Source organism: Puma concolor, chromosome A3 (assembly GCF_028749965.1).
Source record: "Puma concolor isolate L17-30 chromosome A3, mPumCon1.1.hap2, whole genome shotgun sequence".
Taxonomy (NCBI): domain Eukaryota; kingdom Metazoa; phylum Chordata; class Mammalia; order Carnivora; family Felidae; genus Puma; species Puma concolor.
The window spans coordinates 65,547,643-65,575,284 of NC_141669.1; positions in this window are offsets into that span (position 1 = coordinate 65,547,643).

Genomic DNA, 27,642 nt, shown 5'->3' on the forward strand with positions numbered 1-27,642 from the left:
AGATGTTAGCTATACTGCTGTAAAATTTGTCAAAAACTCCTTTAATTATATTCTTAAGATGTGCATGTCACTGTATACAAACTTAGTCCAATAAAATTTAAAAATTATTTAAAAAATAGCTAATTACTTCGAGTTGTTTGCTATATGCCATTTTCTATACCAATATTTCTCAACTGGAGACAATTTTCCCCAGGGACCATTTAACAATCTGGAGACATGTTTTATCATCATTACCAGGTGGGGTGCTACTGGCAACTAGTGGGTGAAAACCAGAGATAATGCTAAACACAGGGAAGTCTTCCACATCAAAAGATTGTGTGGCCCGGGGTGCCTGGGTGGCGTAGTCGGTTGAGCGTCCGACTTCAGCCAGGTCACGATCTCGCGTCGTGAGTTCGAGCCCCGCGTCGGGCTCTGGGCTGATGGCTCAGAGACTGGAGCCTGTTTCCGATTCTGTGTCTCCCTCTCTCTCTGCTCCTCCCCCGTTCATGCTCTGTCTCTCTCTGTCCCAAAAAAAATAAATAAACGTTGAAAAAAAAAATTAAAAAAAAAGATTGTGTGGCCCAAAATGTCCATAATGCTGAGATTGAGAAATCTTTCTCTACACCAAGCAATTTATATGCATTACATCATTTATAAAGTGTTCTTTAAAAATCATAGGTTAAGATTAATTGGTTATTTTTGGTCAATCACCTGTAGATATTCTAAGAAGAGAGTATTTTCTTAGAGAAGATATTCTTGCCCACAGAGTAGTCAAGGGAGACCTAGAATTCAGAAGAATGAGTCATTTTTGGTTGATTCCACTCTCTGTCTCAGCATAGGACAGATCTGTCAAACTCAATGTTAGGATAGGACTCCTATTATCCATAAGTGATCCAATAAATAGGTTTCAAAGAAAGAAGTATTCAAGGTGTGGGACCAATATATTTTTTAAATTTATTTCAGTATAGTTGGCATGCAATGTTACATTAATTTCAGGTGTACAACATAGTGATTCAACAAGTTTATACATTATGCTATGTTCACCAACAGTGTAGTGGCCATCTGTCCCCTTATAGTACTATTACAATATCATTGACTATATTCTTTATGCTGTCCCTTTTATTCTGGTGATTTATTCATTCCATAACTGGAATCCTGTTTCTCCCAGTCCCCTTCACCCATTTTACCCAACTGCCACACCCCTCTGGCAACCATCAGTTTGTCTTCTATATTTATAGGTATGATTCTGCTTTTCCTTTGCTTCTTCATTTGTTTGTTCTTGTTTTTGTTTTGTTGGATTCCATTTTGAGTTAAATCATGGTATTTGTCTTTCTCAGTCTCACTTATTTCCTCTAGGTCCATCTATGTTTGTCTCAAATGACATGATCTCATCCCTTTTTACGCTGTGTAATATTCCTCTGTGTGTGTGTGTGTGTGTGTGTGTGTGTGTGTGTGTGCAAGTGTGTGTGTGTGTACACTATATCTTCCTTCTCTATTCATCTACTGATGGGCACATAGGTTGCTTCCATATCTTGGCTATTTCAATCATGCAATAAACACAGAGGTGCATATACCTTTTCAAATGAGTGTTTTTGTTTTCTTTGGGTAAATATCCAATAGTGGTATTATTGGATCATATAGTATTTCTATTTTTAATTTTCTGAGGAAGCTCCATACTGTCTTCCATGGTGGTTGTACCAATTTACACTCCAACCAACAGTGCACAAGGGTTCTTTTTTCTCCACATCCTTGTGAACACTTGTTATTTCTTGTCTTTTTGATCTTAGCTATTTTAACAGATGTAAGGTGGTATCTCACTGTGGTTTTGACTTGCATTTTCCTGATGATAAGTGATTGTGAGCATCTATTCATGTATCTGTTGGTCGTCTGTATATCTTCTTTGGAGAAATGCCTATTCAAGTCCTCTACACACTTTTTAATCAGATTGTTTTTCTGGCATTGAGTTGTATAAATTCTCTATGTATATTATATCTTAACCCCCTTTTAGATAGATAGCCCATTCCATAGGCTGCCTTTTAGTGTTGTTGATTATTTCCTTCACTGTGCAGAAGCTTTTTATCTTGATGACATCCCAATAGTTTATTTTTGCTTTTGTTTCCTTTGCCTCAAGAGACATATCTAGAAAAATGTTGGCATGGCCAATGTAAGAGAAATTATTGCCTCTGTTCTCTTCTAGAATTTTTATGGTTTCAGGTCTTGCATTTAGATCTTTAATCCATTTTGAGTTTATCTTTGTGTATGGTATTCAAACGCGGGTGTGGGACCAATTTTATATAAAAAGTTCTGGATTCCACTTATGAGTGAAATCATATAGTATTTGTCTTTCTCAGTCTTACTTATTTCCTCTAGGTCCATGTGAAGGGTGAGCTGAGAAGAGCCAAGAACAGAGTTACCATATTCTAAATGATGACAACAAAACTAGTAACAGTGGGGTCAGAAAGGAAAGCAAAATCACAGTTCAAAGCCAGAGACAGATAAGTAATGAGGGAGACCAGTGAATTAAGGCAGGAGGGAGACTGGGTTTTGTGAAATTTACAAAAAGACAGCAACCACTCTAACGGTTTCTCTATAACCTGTAAAAATGGCACTCAACACTTGAAATGTGAGAAAACCAAGAGAAGAATCCCGAGTAATTGGACAGAGATGTTAGATCTACTAGCAAAAAGAATACTGCACTCGGAGATAGGTGGCTGTGACATTAAGCAGTTTAATCTGGCTCAGGAGTCCTTAGTCTCTTTATCTGTAAAATGAGAGAAGCAGCTGGATTTATGAGGTCTTTCTACTAATTCACCTATGACTTCATCTCTCCTGGCTTGATAGTATCATGGAGTACAGAAGAGACACCAATAATAGAAGGAGCCATGCCTAGAGAAAGGATTCTCATCAGCCCTTTTTATTATCTTGCTTTACATCGTTACCATTTGGTATGTATGCATGCATGTATGTCACAATCACTCCTCTTTGTGCAACTATATTTATACAGAGAAGGCTTCCATTCACACCATATTCCTTCTATAATTACAAACAGCCTCTTTGTCCTTTCGAATCCAGTGTGCTCTTTTCTTGCCTCAGGACACCAAAAAGACAAACTCCTTATGACCATCCACCTTTCTTATTAATCCTCTGAATCTTTATCCATTCAGGGCACTTGCCCACTGTATTCAAAATCTGTGATTTTAACCAGGCAAGTAAGTGAAAAATCTAATTTTTAGGTTCAGCAACTCAGAAAATCTGAACTAAAAATATAGACACTTTATTCCAGTGCATTGAATCCAGCTATCACCCATGTCTCTTGTTTTCATTGATGCTTTACTTTTCATAATATTTAATCCTCTTTCCCTGCCTTCCCAATGACATGTTCAGTGGTGGAGCCATGAAACTATCATAGGGTCACTAGGCCCAGTCCTGGCACAAATCCGAAACATGTATTTCCAAGAACTCAGACTTACCAGCCACAGCACCTCAAAATTAGTCTTGCTGCTCCAAGGCAGCTATCCAAACTAGCTGCTGTGTGCCTTGAGTATGTGTGTGCCAAAGAATTTGTTGTCTTGTTTCCTAATCTTCAACATACTTTCCCAATCCATACAATAATCTTTTGTTCTTACTTCTTTATTTGAATCTTAATTTCCAGAATCTTTTATCTGTTCTAAACTCCAGCTCCTTTACCAGTACCCACTGCATAGTATTAGCTTATTATTCTTTCCTATAAATCTTGATTCTGTTATTACCCAGGTATCAGCTAAAATACAATCCCAAATCCTTAAGACCATCTAAAATCATGGATCTGTATTGCATCACTGTGATGGTTCTGACACCACTAAAGAGTAAAATGTTTTTACTGTGTTTCAAGTCCTTTCTGTGTCACTGAAACTACTTAGGATATGATGAGCTTTCTAGCAATACTCTGGGTACTGATTTGGATTGCTTGTAGTCACAACAACAACAAAAAACCAATTCCTCCATCAGGTATAGAGAGTCTTTCAGGATATCTATTCAATGTTTTACTCTGAGAAGCTCCCCCGCACTGTAGACTGGACCAGTTGCTTGGTTTATTCTATGAAATCCTAAACCAAGAGTTGACATACTTTTTCTAAAAATGTCCAGTTACTAGTTTAGGTTTTGTGGGCCATATCTGATACAACTACTCAACTCTTCCACAGCAGCATGCTAGAGCTATATATAATGTGAAAATAAGTAGGTTTGGTTGTTTTTCAGTAAAACTTTATTTATAAAAGTCAGCAGCAAACTGGGTTTGGCCTATTTGCAGTAGTTTTCAGACCCCACTCCTCAGTTAGTAGTAGTTTGGATTCTCTCCCAGGAATTTTGAAATGGAATGAAAAGAAATATGAAATGGGTCTTTCTTTGTCTTTTGAACTCAAAGGACAAGTAAATGTGATGCCTCTTCTATAAGAGCTGCACAGAAAGATCTGGTCTGCTGGAGTGCACATTTTTTTACTAAAGTTCTGATCTAATGGTCTCCAGCTACTTTTCACTCACCACTCAGTTGCCACAGAAATCCTAGCATGTCTCACAATTCAGTTCACACAGAAAATGAAAATATAGGAGTCGAGAAGTTTCAGGTTGGAAGTGATAACTCATTCACTCAAACAGACAAAGGAAATATATAGACCTACAAAATTGGCTGAAACCATAGTAAAATAATGTCATTGGACTCTTCACATTTGGCTCAGTTTTTCTTGCTTGGTTTCATTCTCAAACTTTCTAAATGCAGTGGTGAAAGCGATCATTGCCAGCTCTAGGTTTACATTTAGTAATTCCAGTAAAGCAGGGCCATATCTTTCCTGGTCATTCAGAAAAGGTTCAGAGAAAGGTATGATTGAAATAATTTGGAATGTTTTTTTGCTTTGCCACTGTAAGTGGTCAACACCGTTTGTCTCCAGCCAAACTTCACATAATGGATTCCCCACTAGAAAGTAGGATTCTGATAACAAACAAGAGAAAGAGAAAGGAAGCCAGGTCAATGAAAACTATAACAAATCACTAAAAAATAGCAATATTTTTTTCTGTAGTGTCACCTAATCTTTTACATTAAATTATATTATTTTTCAATTCCTAACAAACAGCACAAAAGCAGCTTCTATATTATTATCAATCAGATGAAAAGTCACCGTGAAGCTAATTAAGCTTTTACACTAAGGCCTCTTTCAAGGTCCTGGGAGAGGCCTCAACAATGCTTTCATGTGGAACTCTGCCAAAATTTGCAAAATAAGACACTTTAGTGCTATTGGTTAAGAACACAGTCTCTATTTACTCTAATTTTCCTTTCATTATGCTTCATCTCATATGGGATGGTACTGAAGCAACAAAGTGCATGGGATGCAGCTCAGAGAAGCATGAATTTGGATATATTTTATTAGGATTCAATGGGATATAATATGTGATGTGAGGTCACTTCCATGTATTGTTAAGCTAGTACTTGCTACCCTAGAAATTCCCTTATTGCCTATTGTGCCAGAGCACTTTACCTTGTTACATGGAGTTGTGTATCCAAATTCTGTTACAGACAGAATTTTAAGATGGTTCTCCAAGATTCCTGGCCCCAAAGGCACATACTTTCTCATACGTACTTAATGAAACACTAATCTAGGTACTGTTTTATAGGGATTTTCCAGATGTAACTAAGTTCCCAAATCAGTTGACCTTAAAACAAGGAGATTGGTTTGGCCTGAACTAGTCTCATAAGTCCTTAAAAATAAAAAGCAATTTTTTTCCCTCGGGTCACAGAAGAATAAGTCAAAAAACCCCACATTCTGGCTGGCTTAGAAGAAAGCAAACGTCCATGTTATGAAGTGTCCGTGGAGACCATGAGGCAAGGAGCTCCAGGGAGCCTCTAAGAGCCAAGAGCAGGACCCTTTCAGCAGCGGCAGAAAAACAGGGACCTCAGTACTCACAAGAAACTGAATTCTGCCAACAACCACTGAACTGGAAGAGGACCCTGTGCCCAGATTAGAGCTGCAGTCCTGGCTGACAACTTTGACTTTAGCTCAGTAAGACTCTGAGCAGACATGCCAGTTATGTCATTCCTGAATGAATGTGTTATCTACCGAAAATATGTGATTTTTTTTTCTTTTTTCTTAAACAGATTCCTCCTGGTGCAAATATGTTGATTTAAACCGCAAAGTTTGCAGTAAATTATCATGTAGCAATAAAAAAACAAATACAGTCATATATCAGTAAGAATGTGCTTTGGAGTTCAACATTAGGAGTATGTGGTAGCGGAGGAGAAACCATATTTGAGATGTTTGGTACCAAAAAGTACTCTATGGAGAGTACTTCCAATCATCAAACAATTAAATTGTACAGCCTTCATCAACATCTATTCAAAATGGAAGTCCTCTGGTCATAGACCTGACATGCAGCATATACAATTATAAATGCACCATATTTTTTATTTTTTTGATAATAATGAGAAATAGGGGCGCCTGGGTGGCTCAGTCAGTTAAGCGTCCGACTTCGGCTCAGGTCATGATCTTGCGGTCCATGAGTTCCAGCCCCGCGTCGAGCTCTGTGTTGACCGCTCAGAGCCTGGAGCCTGTTTCAGATTCTGTGTCTCCCTCTCTCTGACCCTCCCCCGTTCATGCTCTGTCTCTGTCTCAAAAATAAATAAACGTTAAAAAAAAAAGAATGAGAAATATAATTTATCATATTTCTGTGTGTATAGAGCACTACACCATGAGAATATTTGTTTATAAAGTTGTATGTTTGATGCATTCTAATATGTAGCATCACATTCTTAGCGTAATATTAGAAATAATGGGTTGTGAAGTGGAAACAAAATATTCCAAACTATCAATATTTTTTAAAAAATTGTTTAACTTTGGTAGAGAAAAGACTAAGCATTTCCATTCTCTCTATGTAAGAGATTTCATGAAATCGTTGGGATGAGAAGACACAACTAAAAATGTAGGAGAAAAAGGTATGATAAATTCATGCCAAGTAGTTAATAAAAACATTTTTTTCTTGAGGTTGTGATGTTTATGGCATTTATTCTGTATCTATAATATTTGGGTTTTTTTTCCAAAATAGTTACTTTTTAACTATTATTTTTTAATTTCAAGAAAGTGTTCATAAACTTTAGGTCCCACAAAGCCAGGATCTGACCTGCTGTCAGTGTGTCAGTGAACCACAGTACGGCATACCTATAGAAGGACTATGCCTCACTAAATCCTGTGCTTAACAGTCATGATGTAGATTAAAAAAAAATCCTACTGCATAGGATCAAAACCACAATGAGATGTCACTTCACACCTGTTAGAATGGCTGTTACCAAAAAGACAAATAACAAATGTTGACAAGGACGTGGGGAAAAGGGCACCCTTGTGTACTGTTGGTGGAAATGTAAATTGGCGCAGCCACTATGGAAAGTTGTACGGAGATTCCTCAAAAAATTAAAAATGGAACATATGATCCAGCAATTCAACTTCTAGGTATTTGTCCAGAGAAAAAGAAAATACTAATCCAAAAAGGTATATGTATGCCCATCGTCACTGCAGCATTATTTACAATAGCTAAGGTATAGAAACAACCTAAATGTCACTCAGTGGATGAATGGATGAAAAAGATGTGGTACACACACACACACACACACACACACACACACACACACACACACTGGAATACAGCCAAAGATGCTGTTTTCAGAAAGTGAGACACATGTAGTCCAATAATTTGCTTCTTACAAGATCTAACTAATTGATGGGGCGCCTGGGTGGCGCAGTCGGTTAAGCGTGCGACTTCAGCCAGGTCACGATCTCGCGGTCCGTGAGTTCGAGCCCCGCGTCGGGCTCTGGGCTGATGGCTCAGAGCCTGGAGCCTGTTTCCGATTCTGTGTCTCCCTCTCTCTCTGCCCCTCCCCCGTTCATGCTCTGTCTCTCTCTGTCCCAAAAATAAATAAACGTTGAAAAAAAAAATTAAAAAAAAAAAAAAAAGATCTAACTAATTGAAAAGTCTTTAAAATATTTTCATTCTAAAAACATACTTTTAGGACTTTTAAAGGGTTTGTCAATGTAACAAACTACTAACAAGGTTGCTTTTTCTATGATTCATTAACATTCTGATAGGATGATAATAATTATCATCCTAAAATGATAATACTGCTAAGATTATCATGTTGGAAATAAAAGACTCCTTATACTTGCCACATAAACCATTTCATTTTATATATGAGAGTCTAACTAATATTGGAGGAATCATAACTTAGTTCTTATCTATGCATATATGTCTCTGTATTTTCTCTTGCAGATATTAAAAATATAATTATGCTGAATAATGTGCTTTTAGATATTGACAAAGGGATAATGGTATTTCATCTCACTATGAAAAGTATCACTACCTTTTGTTTCAGTTTTAGAGAGTACACACTCATCACAAGGAAACTTCTCTGGAGTTAATAGAGAATGCAAAGATACTCCACCGTCTCATCTAATAGAGACCAGTTAAACTTTTACTGACACTTAAAGAAAAAGGTGCATTTTAAATTTCCACCAATCCACTTTCAAATGTGTCTCCTAAAGACATGCCTCATAACAGTACTACACTAGCACAAGTAAGTACTCATGATGAAGACAATGTTTTACTCTGGGACCATGGTGTTTTTACCATTGACCTAACAACTGAATATTGCTTAGGTGCTTGGATGTGTCTTATCTAAAACTCTGTGCGTCTCCAATCTTGTTCAGAAAAAGTGAACTATACCATAAAAAGGACAACATATAGAACTTTTACATGTATAAATTTATTATGAAATGTCAATGCTTAAACTAAATGCTTTGTATACATTACTCACTTATTAGTTGTAATTCCCTCGGATATTAAAGGGAATAATAATAATAGAATTTACCTAACAGGGTTATCCTGAGGATTAAATAAGATTATTAAATAACTTATATTTGGAGTTAGAAAAACCCTAACTGCATTTTAGTAAAAAGTGGCAGATCAACTGTTTTGTGTATTTACTAGCCACTAATATAAAATATAAATGTACACAAATGCTATCAGCAGAGGTAAGCAGGCACCCTCTTATTGTTTCAACATAGCCCACTGCCTCAGAGGAACAACATCCTTGCATCCATTTTACCTGTGTTATCCTTCTAAGCATTTGAGTAGGCCATTTCTGGCTTAGCCATCACTTCTGGGAATTTAAAAGTAAGCAAGCTATTTTGTACATCAATGAGATCGTCAGGTTACAGTCCTGAAGTGAGGTTAGCAAACAACATATCATTGGACGGTGAGGGAGGCTAATAACCACCAACTTACTTTAGCCAGAAGAAAATACTGAGCCTAAATATACCTTCAAATGCAGGGATGAGTAACTAGAAAAGCATAGTGATATAAAACAGATTAAAGATGCACTACACACACCAAATAAAAATTTGACCCCGAATTAAAAGAGTAATTCTGAAAAAAAGAATTACCTCAAAAACCAGAGGAAAACTTTTTGCTTTATTTGCTTAGCATTCTCAGAATACAAAAAAAAAAAAGTATGATCACCATGAAACAGAATAAAACACTGAAATAAAAATGGAGAAACTTCTATTTCAAGCTGTAGCAGATTAGTTTTTATAAAACAAACTCTCTGGCCAGGAGCAATTAGGAAAACTTTATATATTAAAAAAAAAAGTACTTGAAGGCATTGAAAACCACCAAGACAATGAGAATTTGAGGTGGGGGTTACATATTCCTGAAAAAAAGAAAAGGAACAAACTGATATTGCATACCACAGTATCCTTAAAGTATTTGCTAAATCTAAAATAGTAGCCTCAGCCAAAATGCTGATAAGCCGAGAAAAGGTCCTGAAAATATCCCAGAGGCTGAGGAAACAAAAATCTGAAATTTGAAATTTGAAATTTGAAAGTCAGTTTCAAATGAACCCATGTCCCATTTGGATTTATGGTCATTTGGAGCCTCAAATTACATATGTAATTTTTTATAAATAATCAAAAATGACCAGATGTGCACAAGCCTTTAGAAAATAGCAACAATAGGTAAAGGCCCAAGAGAGATCATGAAGTTTGACACCAAAATGAAGAATTTCACAGAACAAGAAACTATAAGATATAATAAAATGAAAATTCTAGAACTGGGAAAACAAAACACATAATATTAAACATAATAATATGTTTAATAATAATGTTTAATAATAATAATAATGTTTAATAATAAACATATTAAAAACACATAATATTAATATAAACACATAAAATTAAACACATAATATTAACACTATAATATATTAAGACTAAGAACTCAATGGATGTATTTAACAACAGAATAGACACAGCTAAAGAATGGATCAGTGAAATAGGTAAGAATAAAATAATCATATGGAAACATGGAAAAAACACAGACTGGGTGGAGGGAGGGATAAGAAGCATTTCAGACATAGTGAAAATGGAGGGTACAAACTTTCAGGTATTAAATGGATAAGTTCTGACAACCCAGTATGTAGCATGGTAACTACAGTTAACAATAATGTATTATATACCTGAAAGTAGCTAAGAGAATACATCTTAAGTGTTCTCACTAGACATACAGAATTGTCATCGTGAGGTGATCAATGTGTTAACTAATCTTATTGGGGTAATCGTTTCACAGTACATAAACGTATCACATCATCATGTTATACACCTTAAACTTACACAATGTTATATGTCGGCAATATCTCAATAAAGCTAGATTTTTTTTTTTTAAGGTGAAGAATGAGAGCTGTGTTCCTAGAAACCTTTGTGACCTTAGAGTCCTTGTTTAAAATTATGTCATATGTTTCAAGGACATACCAGCTCATCTACTTGTTAAGTACTGGATACTATTTTTTTTCTTTAAAAAATTTTTTTAATGTTTATTTTTTGAGAGAGAGAGACAGAGTGCAAGTGGGGGTGGGCAGAGAGAGAGAGAGAGAGAGAGAGAGACGGAGACACAGAATCCAAAGCAGGCTCCAGGCTCTGAGCTGTCAGCACAGAGCCGGATGTGGGGTTTGACCCACAAGCTGTGAGATCATGACCTGAGCCACGTCAGACGCCCAACTGACTGAGCCACCCAGGTGCCCCTGGATACTATTTTTAAAATACCATATGGGCAGACATTTAGATGCTGTGATAATAAAAAGGTAATGATAAAGTCAGTTTTAAGTTTGGGAAAATGTTAATTCAAAATTGTAGCGGCACTTGGGTGCCTCAGTAGGTTGAACGCCCAACTCTTGATTTCAACTCAAGTCATGATCTCACGGTTTCTGGATTCGAGCCCTGTGTCTGGGTCTGAGCTGATAGTGTGGAGACTGCTTGGGATTCTCTGTCTCCCTCTCTCTCTGCCCCTTCCCCGCCAGCATGCATGCTCTCTCTCTCTCTAGAATAAACATAAAAAACAATTTAAACTTGTAACACAGAGTAACACATGAAATTTTAAAACCAATCAGGCATTTTTGTTGCTGTCGTTTGTTTCATTGTAAAGGGTAAGTAAAATAAGCCAAGAATGCAGAAACCAAAAATAAAATCCATAGTTGATCAAAATGATATTAATAGTTGCTGCATCAAGCCTTTAAGTACAAGTATCAAGAGTTAACACAACTGAGGAGCCTGGTTGGCTTAGTCTGTTAAGTGTTCGAATTCGACTCTGATCATGATCTCACTGTTCATGGGTTCCAGCCCTGCATGCGGCTCTGTGCTGACAGCTCAGAGCCTGGAGCTTGCTTCGGATTCTGTCTCCTTCTCTCTCTTCCCCTCTCTCTTCCCTTCCCCCAGCTCATGCTCTGTCTCTCTTTCTCTCTCTCTCTCTCTCTCTCTCTCTGTCTCAAAAATAAACATTAAAAAAAATTGAAAAAGAATGTAACACAACTGATACCATGAAAAATGACTTTCTTTGAAAAGAAAAGAGAATGTCTCTATTGTCTACAACCCTACACCACCCAAAAATGTGCAGTGCAGGTTTTAAGGACAGGTTTGAAGGATAGGTGCTGAACCCACCCTTCAGTCCAATCATGCCTCCTTATCCTCAAGTTCTTCTCCCTTATCTAGAACAAACCTAGGAGATGAAAATAGGGTCAGCATTTCAAAACTCTGCTTAAGTCCACTTTCTCCATAAAGCCTTCCTTACATGATCATTCTATGCAACACAGTCTATTTTCTCTCGGCATTTCTAAACCATTTGAGTTATTAATCAAGTATTTTATTATGTGGTTCATTTTCTAATGCACTTCTTTATTTTCTATTTCTTTTCTATTATTTTCCCTCACATTTGGAGACAAACATGTAGAACACAGTAAAAAGATGTGGTTGTTTCTCTGGTTGATGGGGGTTCTAATGATGAAAGACAGAAATTAGGAAAAAGAATTGAATGGGGATAAATGATCTTCTGAAATTATGTTTTGATAATATTATGAGGGCTTCATTAAACCTGTCTAGGAAATAATCTTTTCCTGACTTTGATATATCAACCTATGTAAAATTTTCTCCAAGTGAAACACTTTTTTTCAAAATCTCTCTCAGAATTTGTGCTCAAAGCAAGGTACATGTCCACTATCCATTAATGAAATGATTATTGTTCTTGAAAGAAGCCAGAAATTATAACCGCCTGTGTTTCACAAAAACAAATCTTTGTGAAGAAAATACTTGTAATTTTCTCCATTCCATGAAACTATGAACAACCAATGATATGGAAAATGAGATTTAGGAAAAATCATTATTCTCCCTTTAATATAAAACACCAGCCACATCCTACCAAATCCTCCAATTTCTAGTCAGAAATTTTCTGTGCTGTTTCTCCTGAATCAAGAGAAGTCTTTCTTTCTCATTCCACATGAATTTCTTTGTTTTCTTCAAAATTTCTTTCTTTTTATTGGACTCCGCTAAAAAATGTTCTAATATCTATTTGGGGAGAAATAGGAGAGGCCAACTTTCCAAGGACTCTGATGTCATTCAAAATCATCTTAGTGACAAAAGCACTCTGTGCCAAATAAAATGAACACATGAGTGAGCAGTCAGTAGGCAAGTAGTTCAAAGGCCATACCTCACATTTTTTGAGCTTATTTATTTATTTATTTTGAGAGAGAGAGAGAGAGAGAGCTGGAACAGATAAGTTGGGGGGGGGGGCAGAGAGAGAAGGAGAGAGAAAGAATCCCAAGCAGGCTCTGTGCTGTCAGCTCAGAACAGACATGGGTCTCAATCTCACAAACTGTGAGATCATAACCTGAGCCAAAATCAAGAGCCAGACATTTAACCGACTGAGGCACCCAGATTCCCCAAACCTCACATTTCTTGATGGAAGATAGCTAACGAGCAGTTTCATTCAGCCATAGAGTAAAACTACAGGAACAGAATGTTTAAATGCTTGTTTGAAAATTGCTCCATAGAGTACTGAAAATATTCCTTCGCTCTTTTTCTCCCAATCATATCAGCTCTGAAATTCTATTTTCTCTCCTGAAATCATGGAGTTTAAACTTACTTCTTGGGATATTCTTGCACAGGAGAGTTGAAACAACTGATTTCTGCTATCCTCTAGCCCAAATTATAAGAATGCGCCTTTAAGTGGACCTTGGCAAATTACTAGCTGTCCAGTGGAATTATAAACTTTATTTTAAATTTTATGTGAATTTACTTAATTATTCATATATTTTGCTCTTGAGCACTATGCTGGTTATAGAAAACACATATGCACACAAAGACACGTACACAGACGTACACATAGAACAATGAACAGAAGGTCCATGTCCTTAAAGAACTAAGAATCTACTAAAGCTGAGAAGTCAGGGAAGCAAGAATCTTATAATAGGAATCTTCTCTAACTGCTTTTCTTTTTGTTTCATTCCACCCATGATAGATGTTGTCCATGCACTTTCCAGAGCCCCTTTATTGGACCAGTGTGCCCATCTCTAAGAAGCTGATGAAGACTCAGCTTCAAATTAGCCTACCTTTACCAACTTTCTTTGAGAAAATTGTCCTCTGAGAATTTCCATATCTAGTTACTTGAAAGTTCATGCTCCCTCTACCTCTACCGGGATGGCCTTCAGCCAATGTGTGACTAATGTGAGGCAATAAAATCAGGCTCATATAACCAGAGAGATTAGGGCTGGTGGCATATGTAGTTATTTGACATGCAGCATCTAACATTTCCTCTAAATGACAAACTTATTTTCAGTTAGTATGCATGTAGTAACCAGTAATAATAAGTAGTTCATGATATGTTCTTCGCAAAAAAAATTAACAGTTAAAGTGGATGCTTTCTTAATTTTAAAGGTACTATTAAAATATTTTAGACAAGAACTAAAATGTTCAATTGACAAACAAAAATATACCTCATGGATATCATTTTGTTTCAATCTTTTAAGTTTTAAACAAAAATAAAAAGTCCATGTGCTCGCATAAAATGGCATAATTTCAAGAATGTGTCTTCTTTTTCTTCATCTCAATCACTGTACTATCATTGTTTATTTCAAATTAACTATATCAATAGAAGGATATGTAGTTCCACAAGACTTGAGAAAAGAACTTTGCTCAAAGCCTAATCCTAATTTCTAAAGGAATGTGCACAGCAAAGTCTTTGTATGGCATGGACCAACTGTATAACTGGAAATTCTTCAATTGAACTTCCATGTAGAACAAAATGTTTATTAAAGAAGAAGTTCAAAATGTGCATTTTTAAAAAAAAATGGTGTGTGTGTGTGTGTGTGTGTGTGTGTGTGTGTGTGTGTGTTCAACAGTAACCACGATTATTTAAAATTTAGGCCCCGATTTGTTTGGAGCATGAAATATTTTATTACTAATATAGCTTAAAATTGCAGACTCATGGTTATAAAAGGCTAATTGAGCTTAATCAATTTCTTTCTGTGTTATTTGCTTCAGATTTCAATTATTGCCTGCACCCTGGAAGGGTCATTCCCACTGCTCTGTCCTTGGGTTGCCATGAAGCTAGCCCTTTCAATATGTGCTATTTTCATCATCGAGGAAAACTACTGATGAGTTCCTGAGATTCAGAATATAATACTTTAAGGAACACTTGGGAAACAATTGTACTTTTACCTCTCTGACATGTTTATAAACATGATCTATCTCACAGTTGTCTGTGGTGCCATTTCTGAGCTGACAGAGTGTGTGTAAGCTATGACTGAAGAATGAAACCTAAGAAACATGCATGTGGAAAAACAAAAAACTATAGGAATAAATATAAAAATACATACATAAATAGAAGGTGCTGTGAAAAATAGCCAATTGTTGACAAGATGTCAGAATGAAGAAGCAGGCATTTAGGGAAGAAGGAAGGAGTCTCCTTATCAATTGAACGAATCACCAATATCATAGAACTCTAGGTAAAATGAAGAAAAATAATTGAATGGTTAGAACATAGACAAAGGCATAATTCATGATTTGATCTGTTGTTGGTACATAGGTGGTAAGGTAGTACTAACTTAAAAAAATACAATTTCTGGGGCTCCTGGGTGGCTCAGTCAGTTAAGTGTCCAACTTCAGCTCAGGTCATGATCTTTTGGTCCATGAGTTCGAGCCCCGCGTCGGGCTCTGTGCTGACAGCTCAGAGCCTGGAGCCTGCTTTGGATTCTGTGTCTCCCTCACTCTCCACCCCTCCCTACTCACGCTCTGTCTTTCTCTGTCTCTCAAAAAATGAATAAACATTAAAAAAATAATTTAAAAAAATTTTAAAAATACCATTTCTAACAAAATAGCAGTTCTTTAAAAAATGCCTTTGAAGTGTCTAGAACACTATTTGGGGCATACTTCTTGTTTAGTAATTTACTGATAAAAATAACATTGCAGATTTTCTCTGTGCTTTCTCAAGGAAAAACATAACTACCCATGACCATGTGAAGTGTCATTAGCATAAAATAGGTGTAAACTTGCTTTATGAAACAGAGTGCTTCCTGAAATTATCTGTGTAAACAAATATATAAGCCGAGGTACTACCCACTGTGGTTTACTTTTGATATCCACTTTAATGGTAGAGATGCTTTATCTTAATTTGTTATTTTTGATTGTCAGATACTCTTTAATCTTTCATGGAAACATCCCCCCACTGCCCTCTCCTCAAGAACATTTTCTTTTAAGAAATTAAAGAACTAAAAGCATCACAGAAAATTGTTTTTTAAGAAAATCCCAAGTGATTTTGAAAATATTTTAAAAAGAAAGAAATCAATAAAAGTGATTTTACAAATGGGGGTCTTCAAAGTATATACTATGGTGTGGTTTATTACTTAAATTGCAGTATTTAATTTTGTTTTACTCTTTCTTCTCAGTAGCCAGTGTTGAGTTGGACATATGATAACAGTTATCTGGAAGGTTGGATTTAAAAAATGCTCAGTTTTTTTAATGGCTCAGTTGGTTAAGCCTCCGACTTTGGCTCAGGTCATCTCACGCTTTGTGAGTTCGAGCCCTGCATTGGGCTCTATGCTGACAGCTCAGAGCCTGGAGACTGCTTTGGATTCTGTGTCTCTCTCTCAATCTGCCTCTCCCCAACTCATGCTTTTTCTCTCTCTCTCAAAAATAAATAAACATTAAAAATTGTTTTTAATCTATTAAAAATCATTGTTGAAGTATAACATTGTTTTAGTTCCGTAGGGCTGTCATAACAAAGCAACACAAAGTGGGTGGCTTAAAACAACAGAAATTTATTGTCTCACAGTTCTGAAGGCTTGGTCTGAAATCAAGGTGTCATAGGGCTCCTTTGAAACATAAAGGGAGTCCTTCCTTGCCTCCTCCTAGCTTCTGGTGGTTTGCCAGCAAACTCTGGCTTACATTGGCTTAGAGACAGATTGATCCAATCCCCCCTCTTCACCTGGTATTCTCCATGTGTGTTTTCACACCATTTTCTTTCTGTGCATGTCTGTGTCTATGTCCAAATTCCCCTTTATATAATAAGGGCACCCAGTAATATGGGATTAGGGTCCACCTTAATGACCTAATTTTAACTTGAAAATGTATATCTATTTTAGGTATGACTCATGCACATAAATACATAAATATGGGTCAGGAAGAAAGTATATCTTAGTCATTATACCTATTGTTACATCTATGGAGAGTAATGAGAATGACACAGGATGAAGGAGAACTTTGATACTTTATACTCTTTTGTATTCTTTGAGCTATTTATAAGAATGTTTAAAAAAAAATAAAAAAGAAAACAGGAAAAGGAAATGTTTTTTTTTCTTCTTTGAAATGCACTGTAAATAAAAAGTCATTTGGAAGAAAGAAAGAAGGAGAGGAGAGGAGAGGAGAGGAGAGGAGAGGAGAGGAGAGGAGAGGAGAGGGGAGGGGAGGGGAGGGGAGGGGAGGGGAGGGGAGGGGACAGGAGGGGAGGGGAGGGAAAAAGAACAAGAGAGAAGGGAGGAAGGAAAGAAGGAAAGAGGGGTAGATGGATGGATGAGGGGAGGGAGGCAAACATACAACATATATGATTTTAGATTCAGAGAGGAAAATGTAAAAGGTAGTTGAGTTTCATAATCCACGAAGAGGATCATGGTAGGCAGCTTGGGCTGCCATAAACAAATACATAGGCTGGATGGTTTAAACAACAAATATTAATTTCCTTCCAGCTCTGGAGGCTGCAAAGCCCAAGATCAGAGTTCCAGTAGGGTTCAGTTTCTGGTGAGGATGCTCTTCCTGGATTCCAGATGACCATTTTGTCTTCACATAGCCCTTCCTCTAAGTGCGCAAAGAGAAAGGCTGGTGTATCTTCTTCTAAATGCATCAGACCTATCATATTAGGGCCCTACCCTTGTGACCTCATTTCCCATTTATTATCTCTTCACAGGCCCTATCTCCAAATACAGTTACACTGGTTGTGTGTGTGTGTGTGTGTGTGTGTGTGTGTGTGTGTGTGTGTCAGGGGGGAGGTGTTCAACATATGAATTTGAGGAGGACACAAACATCAGTCTATAACAGGTCATGACAAATGAGTTACTCCCATAACCTTAAGGCCAATCTTTTCTATTCCCAAGGTGCTTCCTAATTGGCACCCAGAAAAAGGATGTGCATGGAAGTTCCTATTACTGACTGGAGCTGGTCCTGGGCCAAGAGAGGTTATGGGTAACTAGTATTTACCACACTAAAAATGGCTTTAACTCAAAGACTTTGTTCTTTTATTCTTACTGTAAGCTGAACACAGGAAGATGAACACTGGTACATTAAACCACAAGAAAGCCAGATACTGCAACATAGGAGAGATATTTTTAACGCCCCTCTTATAGAGCCTGCATATATCAGCAGCAAGTGGGCTTCCAACTGTTTCAAAAGAGACTTTTGTTGTAGGAGACCCAGCAGCATAAAGGAAACATGAAAATTAGGCCCAATTTGATTATTCCCCAGTTCATTGTTCTTGTATACAAGATAGCGATATCCTTATTTGTTTCTCTGAAAACAACTGAGGATTGAGACTGATATGCTACTGACAGACACCTGCCACTGTCCGCAAAAGCTCCAGCTGATCTACGGCAGACAGTTACATTTTAATACAATTAGTCTTGGTTTCATGTCAATTAATGCCACGTGCCACCATCTACCCAAAAATTCTCTCTCCCAATTCTCAGTGTTGAAAATTACCTATAGCATATTGTTAAGATTAATTTTTAAAAAAATAAATAAAAGAAAATTCCCATTATTTTTTATAGGAAAGCAGAGTACCTCTTTAAAATCAAAATGTTCCACAACAGTATTTTTAAAAGCAATTTGAAAAGATTCTAAGTGATCTCTGCACATATGTCTTATGCTTCATCTTCACTGGCTAACATTTCTCTGATTTTGTATACACTGTAATTTCCTTAGAGTATGTTTTAACATCAAAAGATAAGTTTTGACATAGCTGAAATTACACTTGAAATTTATAATTAACTGGTATTTTAATAATGTGCTGAGTATATAAATTTTTAAAAGATAATAATCGAGGGCAGGTGTTATGAATTACATTTGAGACTGTATATTAAAGATTCTAGGAGAAATTTCTAAAGCAGCAGGTGCAGAGAGAATTCTTTTAAAGGGGGGAATCCATTGAGGAAAGAAATAATATTTCTTAGAGCACTTTAGCAGTTTCTTTATGTAGCCAAAATCACAAGATAATTTAGCTAAATCAATCAACTATCAGGTAATATATAGTACTAACAACACCACCAATGTTTGATTCTCATATTATTAACACCAAATATCTGAGTTGAGACACATTATTCTAGAATGCAGGAGTAGCTAATTATTACACAACCACATAAAAATAAGTAGTCTATTATTATTATGAATGGATTCTGTATTTACAGGTTCTTTAATTGTGAATTCTCTTTCCCACTAAAACATTTGTAACCTGAAAACCCATACTACTGTTGTGCTTTGGCAGTCATTCACGAGCATGCACAGAGCTATAAACAATTTGCGTTCCCGCTGCATGTTCCCACCTGAGATGGAAGAGGGCAATGCGAGGCCCTCCTGTGTCAGTGCTCACACGGAGATGAGGAGAGGATGAAGATTGCAGGGGGCAGCACAGTGCACTGTAAGAAGCTCTGATCCTGGGGTTTGCTGCACTGGGTTTAAATCCCAACTCTGGCACCTATGAGTAGAGTGGTCTTAGGCAAGTCACTGAGTTATCAGTTCTAACTTTTCTCTTTTGTGAAGGAAAGAAAATAGAATCTACCGGGATAAGGTGTGCTTGGGATTTAAGGTTATAGTTTATGTGAGATACATATACATATTTCCCCTAGGAGCATTAGATCAATATTCACTCATTCAGTATTCATAGTGACTTTATAGATCATACTACAAAATAATGATAACGATAACTGCAGTTAAAAGAGTAATATTTAAAAGTTACTATTTTTCAAACTACAAAAGTATCTCCAGAAAGAATTAGCCTAGCAACAATGTCAGTTGTTTCTTTTTTTTTTTTTTTTTCAACGTTTATTTATTTTTGGGACAGAGAGAGACAGAGCATGAACGGGCGAGGGGCAGAGAGAGAGGGAGACACAGAATCGGAAACAGGCTCCAGGCTCTGAGCCATCAGCCCAGAGCCTGACGCGGGGCTCGAACTCACTGACCGCGAGATCGTGACCTGGCTGAAGTCGGACGCTTAACCGACTGCGCCACCCAGGCGCCCCGAATGTCAGTTGTTTCTTAATTTTCAGAGATTGTGGGGTTATGCTATATAGGTGATAAAATTCAAAGGTCTTTAGTTCTCTGTCACTGATACTTTTTTCTCATTCAATCAACAAATATGCATTATGTACTGTTCTAGAGATAAAATACTAGGCAAAAAAAAAAAAAGATAAATGCTTTGTATATTCCAGTTATAGAAACAATAAGCAAAATAATCTATATAGTATATAAGGTAGTCATAAGTGAAAAATTAAACAAGAAACAAAGACAGCCTCTTTTTGCATCGAGTATCTCTGAGTCATTCTCTCCTCTATATACATACTGACTACCCAACTTCAGCCACATGCTTCAACCTACTGTAAATGACTCCTAATCAGTTTCCCATCTCCACTTTCACTACCTTTCTAATCAATCCTACATGGATTTTTCCAGAGATATTTCTCTAAATAAGAACTAGTAATTAATACCATTTATCGCCCACTCCCAAGCCTTCAATGATTCTTCCATGCCATAGAAAATATAAACCCATGTCCCACATTTTTCGTTCAGTATACCCAGATCAGGTGGACTTGTCTGAACCCAATGCTACTATCAAACTCAAATATCCAGTGGTCTCTATATATGCCCTACAATTTTTTCATTTTCCATGCATCTTTTATAGGGTTAGATCTATCCTACTAGAATGAAATTCTATCACTTTCACGTATAAAACATCTCAATAATTCTGCATTTTCTAAAAATTGTAGAGCTGACTAGTTAACATGACATGAAGCCTGATTTCCTGCCATATTCCCACATCAAGGTATGGCCATTTATGCTGAACTGTATGGCTCTACCTGGAGTGGTCAGCATCTGTATGTAGTCTGCCTGAAAAACAACTCATCTTTCAGAATTTAGTTCCAGTTCCCTTTCCTGTCTTGGACCCTATCCCTGCTAATCACCTGCTAACCACCCTGAGTTAGGTGCTCACCTAGCACTTTAGTTCACATCTGTTGTAACATACTAACACCTTCTATTATACTTTTTTTTTCCTTCTCTCCATGTTACAAGCTTAACATTTCCATTTCTTGTGTATTTCCAGGTACACAGAAGATATTCCCAAAGTGTTTGCTTCCCCTAACATAATACATTTCATAGATACTATATATATACATATACATAGATACTATATGCATATCTGTTGACTAAATGACTAGAAGCAGAAATTCAAGGGAAAGAGAGCATCATGTTATGAAATTAAGTATGGTGCAATCACCTAAACAGAAAAAGAAATTCTTGAGTGAGGGGATATGAAGATCAAGGTACTTCTGGTCTTTCTGGAAACAAACAAAAATGCTGAAAAGGATCTAGAGATGTATATACTAGAAGCCTGACTGGTAGGGGATATACAACACAAAGCCATATTTAGAGGCCTTCTTCCTTTTTGTTCTTTTTTGACCTGCCTTGACTTGGCCCAGTTGTTATTAGGTTACCATCATAGTGAACATACTCTTCTTCATGATCATGTGATTCATTCCTTATCTCTGTTGTACAAACTTCTGTACATGAGTGTGTGTGTGTGTGTGTGTGTGTGTGTGTGTGTGTGTGTGTTTGTGTGTGTCTGTGTTGGTTCTTAATGATTGCAAAAACGTGATAGGTTTATAAAATAACTTTCAAGCTGCTTCTGAAAGTTCCTGGTGAGAGGTATTAATTGAAAATTAAAATCTTTATGCCAAAAATGTCCTCTCAACAGAGAGATATTTACACAAATAACTGGAAATCAGTACTGCTAAATAGCTCTGCTCTTTTAATACCATATTCTATAACTTTTCATGTATTTTTTACATAATTTGGTATATTTCCACTCTCTTCAATGAACCAATAAATTACCAAGAACCAGTTTCACTTCTCTTATTTTCCCCCATAGAACTTAGCCCAGTTCTCATCATTAGGTAGGTATTTAATTGAATTTATCTAACATTATTCAGTTTGTCTAGATGTGAAGTCATGCCTCACTATGAGCTCACTTTGATAATCCTTCTTAAACTCAGTTAAACTACCATGTATTTGGAATAAGAAAAACACTGTGTTAATCAATTAATCCATACACTTATCTAAAAATACTTTATATGATAACAAGTATACATAGGAGATTATAATTTAGTTAGAAGTGAGCTACTCTGTTGTATGAATATGTGGAACTCCAAAGATATCATACTGATTTGTAGGGCTGTTTCTATTCACCAAGTGAATCCATGAGATTTCTCTATGTTGTTATCAAAAGCATGCAGTTAAAATGGTTTATTTTCATTATTTACAATAGGAATTAACATGATTTGTTAAAATAAATGTATATGTGTATATATATATGTGTATATAAATATATATGTATATTTCTTTTTCAGCCTCTAACATTGACATAAATATGAACACTAGGAAGAGTAACATATATTACTAAAATATAATACTTTAATTCTTCCCCAGAATTTTTAATTAATTCCTTAAAGCCTGTTTGACTTAACATGGAATTCAGGTTTATTTTTGTGGCCAACACATGCCATCAAAAAAGGAGACTGGTAGTCAATAATATATTAGGGTTTGTTTTATGGTAATCCTGAAGAAGATGATTGCAAGGTAAAGACAACAGAGAGGCTTCTCTATGAGAGAAAAAGTATTTAAAACAATTAAGGCAAAGCAAACAAACAAAACTCCTCCCTTCAGTTATTTTTTATTTGATTATTATTGCCCAACAATTGGCCCAATACATCAGCCTCTGTTCAGCAAAGAAATATTTTAGGCAATAAATGAACTGTGTTTGAGCTTCATAACTGAGCATGAATCATTGCCTTTGCAATAGCCACGTCTTTGAAGACAGCTAATGAGACAGTCTCAACTAATGATAATTGTAAAGTCATAAATAGAAATTTACAATGTGTCTCAAATAGAGAATTGAAATACTACATTCAGTAACATCCCTTTAGGGTGAGGAAGAAGCTATAATTGTTTCTAGTGAAAGTTATGGTGATTTTTTAGAAAACATTAGAAATACAAGTGCTGTTCTTGACTTTAAGTATTGGGAATAAAATATGCTTATTTGAATGGGCACATGCACCCCAATGTTTATAGCAGCACTATTGACAATAGCCAAATTATGGAAACAGCCCAGATGTTTATTGACGGGCAAATAGATAAAGAAGATGTGGTATATATACACAATGGAATATTACTCAGTAATTAAAAAGAATGAAATCTTGCCATTTGCAACAACACGATGGAATGAGTATATTACATATATCATATGATTTCACTCAAAGTGTAATTTAAGAAACAAAACAGATGAACATAGGGGAAGGGAAGCAAACATAAGGCAAAAACAGAGGGGAAGATAAACCATAAGAGACTCTTATGACAGAGAACAAACTGAGGGTTGCTGGAGGGGTGTTAGTTGGGGGGATGGGCTAAATGGATGATGGGCATTAAGGAGGGCACTTATTGGGATGAGCACTGGGTGTTACATGTAAGTGATGAATCACTGGATTGTACTCTTGAAGCCAAGACTACACTGTTAACTAACTTGGATTTAAACAAAAATATTTTTAAAAATATTGTGTATAAAGTTCTTTTGGAACCACTCCTCTTAGAGGGTATAAACAATGATTCACAGGATTTGGGCCAAGAATTCAACTTCCATTTAGTACTTTTTTTTTCACTCAGTCATCTATAATTACACAGATTGTAAGTTAAAATAGGGATTGTGCATTAGAAGCTGTTCTTTTTTTCTCTGCTCATCATCAGGAGAGATGAAAAGATAGTTGGAAATTTTATAATCATCTTGATTTTGATGGTTGTGAGGCCTATGTAAACATTTGTTTCCTAGCTGGATAGATGATTTACAGAAAAGAGGCACTGGATGGGCTAAAATGAACATGAACATATATAGGATATGATATTTCCACATCTTTTTCAATTGGAAAAATGCCCATACATACATTGCACAAGAATTATGCACTAGGCATAATTTTCATGCATGATATTTTCTTATGGATATAGTCAAGTACAGATCTTCCCTCCCTGTATATCCAAGCCAAGTGAAGTTATCTAATGATGTCTACAACTCAATACTATTTAAGTACACAAAAATTCTATAACTGTTATTTTTCTGTCTAAGAGTGATTCTTTAGTGGGCTAATTTTGTTCTTTCAGTAAAAACAAATGTTGGATTCTACATATACAGCCGAATAACTATTTACATTTAGGAAGATGGACAGCTAAACAGTTATGCAAATATCACCTAGGCACCAATTATTGGGAATTTAGAGAAAAAGGACTTATTTCCAGAAATAGCACAAAACCCAAGATAGCATTAAGCTGGAATATCCAGTTTAAATTCGTTTCATAGTCATTCAAATATCAATCAAAATTAAAAAAAATTATCAACATTAAAACCAAATTTATGACTTCCAGTTTCCAATCCATATACAAGGAGCTTGACATTCCCACTCCATTTTAACAAGCAGTAAAAAGCTGAACATACCTTCCAAAAAATAAATTACAGGAAGCACAGATGCATTCACTGGTGAATTCTACCAAACATTTAAAGAAAAAATTATACCAACTGCCTACAATCTCTTCAAAAGACATAAAGAGAGGGAATAGTTCTTAAATCATCAAGGCTATCATAATCCTGATATCAAAAACAGATGAAGACATTACAAGAAAAGAAAACTGCACAGCAAACTCTTGTGAACTCAGGTACAAAATTCCTCAAGAAAATATTAGCAAATCAAACAAAAAGAAATATAAAAATAATTATACATCATGACCAAGTATGATTTATCCGAGATATGCAAGGCTGGTTCAATATTTGAAAATAAGTTAATATTATCCACCACAGCAACAGACAAAACAAAACAAAACAAAACAAAAAACCACATGATTATATCAATAGGCAGATAAAGCATTTGACAAAATCCAATACCGATTTATGTTAAAATCTTTCACTAAACTAGGAATAGAGGGAGAACTGTCTCAACTTGATAAAGACTGTCTACAACTAACATCATATTTTAATGATGAGAAACTTGAAGTGTTTCCACTAAGATCAGTTGCAAGGCAAGGATGTCCCGTCTCATCACTCATTTTCAACACTGTACTCAAAATTCTTGTAATGCAATACGGTAGGAAAGGAAATAAAATTTTATAGATTGGGAATAAAGACACAAAACTGCCTTTTTTTTGCAGTAGATATGCTTTTATATCTGACAATCAACAGAAGAACTCCTAGAAGTAATCAGCAATTATAGCAAGGTTGTAGAATATAAGGTAAATATACAAAAGTCAACCACTTTCCTATATACTAATAGTGAACAAATGGAATTTGAAATAAAAAACTTTTACATTAGTACACCCCCAGAAAACAAAATAATTACATAGAAATCTAACAAAATATGCACAAAACCAATATGAGAAAAACCATAAAACTCTAATGAACAAAATGAAAAAAAACACACTAAATATATTCCATTTCATACATAGGAGGACTCAATATTGTCAATATGTCAATTCTCCCCAATTTTATCTATAGATTCACTGCAATTCCAATCAAAATTCTAGCAACTTATTTTATTGATATTGAGAAACTTATTCTAGGGGCGCCTGGGTGACTCAGTCAGTTGAGCATCTGACTTCAGCTCAGGTCATGATCTCACAGTTTGTGAGTTTGAACCCCGCTTCAGGCTCTGTGCTGTCAGCTCGGAGCCTGGAGCCTGCTTCAGATTCTGTGTCTCCCTCTCTATCTGCCCCTTCCCCGCTCATAGTCAGTCTCTCTCTCTCTCTCTCTCTCTCTCTCTCTCTCTCTCTCTCTCAAAAATAAATAAAAGTTAAAAAAAAAAAAAAGAAAAACGGATTCTAAAGTTCACAGAAAGAGGCAAGGGCCCCCAAATACCTAACAATACAGAACAAAAAGAACAAAGTTGGAAGGCTAATGCTATCTAACTTCAAGATTCACTATAAAACTACAGTAAAAGACTGTGGTATTGAACAAATACCATAAAATGAAAGAATAGACAAATAGATCAATGCAACAGAAAAGAGAGCCTAGAAATAGTTCTCCATAAGTATAGTGAACTCATCTTTGACAAGGAGCAAAACAATAAAATGGAGTAAAGGCAGTCTTTTCAACAAAAAAATGATGGAACAACTAGACATTCACATGTAAAAAGAAATCTAGAAACAGACTTTATACCCTTCACAAAAATTAACTCAAAATGGATCACAGACCTAAATGTAAAATGCAAAACTATAAATATAACATAGCAGAAAACCAAGAGGACCTTGGGTTTGGTGATGACTTTTTAGATACAACACAAAGAAACGACCCCTTAAATAACTGATAAACTGAACTTCATTAAATTAAATACTTCTGAGACGCCTGGGTGGCTCAGTCGGTTAAGCATCCGACTTCAGCTCAGGACGTGATCTCATGGTCTGTGAGTTCAAGCCCTGTGTCGGGCTCTGTGCTGTCAGTTCAGAGCCTGGAGCTTGCTTCAGATTCTGTGTCTCCGTCTCTGTCTGCCCCTCCCCCACTCATGCTCTGTCTCTCTCTATCAAAAAATGAATAAGCGTTAAAAGATAAATAAATAAATAAATATAAACACTTCTGCTCCAAAAAAGATAGTATCAAGAGAATGAGAACAGGAATCACAACGTGGAAAAAATATTTGCAAAAGACACATCTGATAAAATGATTTATCCAAAATATACAGAGAAATGTTAAACAGAATAAGAAAACAAAGTAAAAATTGTCCAAAGACCTTAACACACACATCACCTATGGCAAACAAACATATATTAAAAGATGCAATACATCATATCATCCAGAAAATGCAAATTAAGATAACAATGAATTACCACCACATACCTACTGGGATATCCAAAATCTGGAACACAGAACACACCAAATGCTGGTAAGGATGTAGAGCAACAGGAACTCTGTTACATTGCTGGTGGGAATGAAAAACTGTCACAGCTACTGTGTAAGATAAATGGAAAGTTTCTTACAACATCAAACTTACTCATACCATACAACCCAGCAATCACACTCCTTGGTAGTTACCAAAGTAGTTTTAAATTATATTCATACCAAAACCTGCCCACAGACTTTATAACAGCTTTATTCATAATTGCTCAAACTTAGAATCACTCATGATGTCCTTCAGTAAATGAATGGATTAATAAATTGTGGTACATCTAAACAATGTAATATTATTCATCGTTGAAAACATTTGAGCTATCAAACCATGAGAAGACATGGAGAAAATGTAAATGTACATTACTAAGTGAAAAGAGCCAATCTGAAGAGGCTACATACTGTGTGATTTCAACTGTATGACATTCTGGAAAAGATAAAACTCTGGAGACAACGAAAAATATTAATGGGTTTTAGGACTTGAATTTGGGGAAGAGGGATGTATAAACAGAGCGTCAGGCTTGCACTGAGTATGAAACCTGTTTGAGATTCTTTCTCTCCCTCTCTTTTTGCCCCTCCCCTCCTAACACACACTCTCTCTCTCAA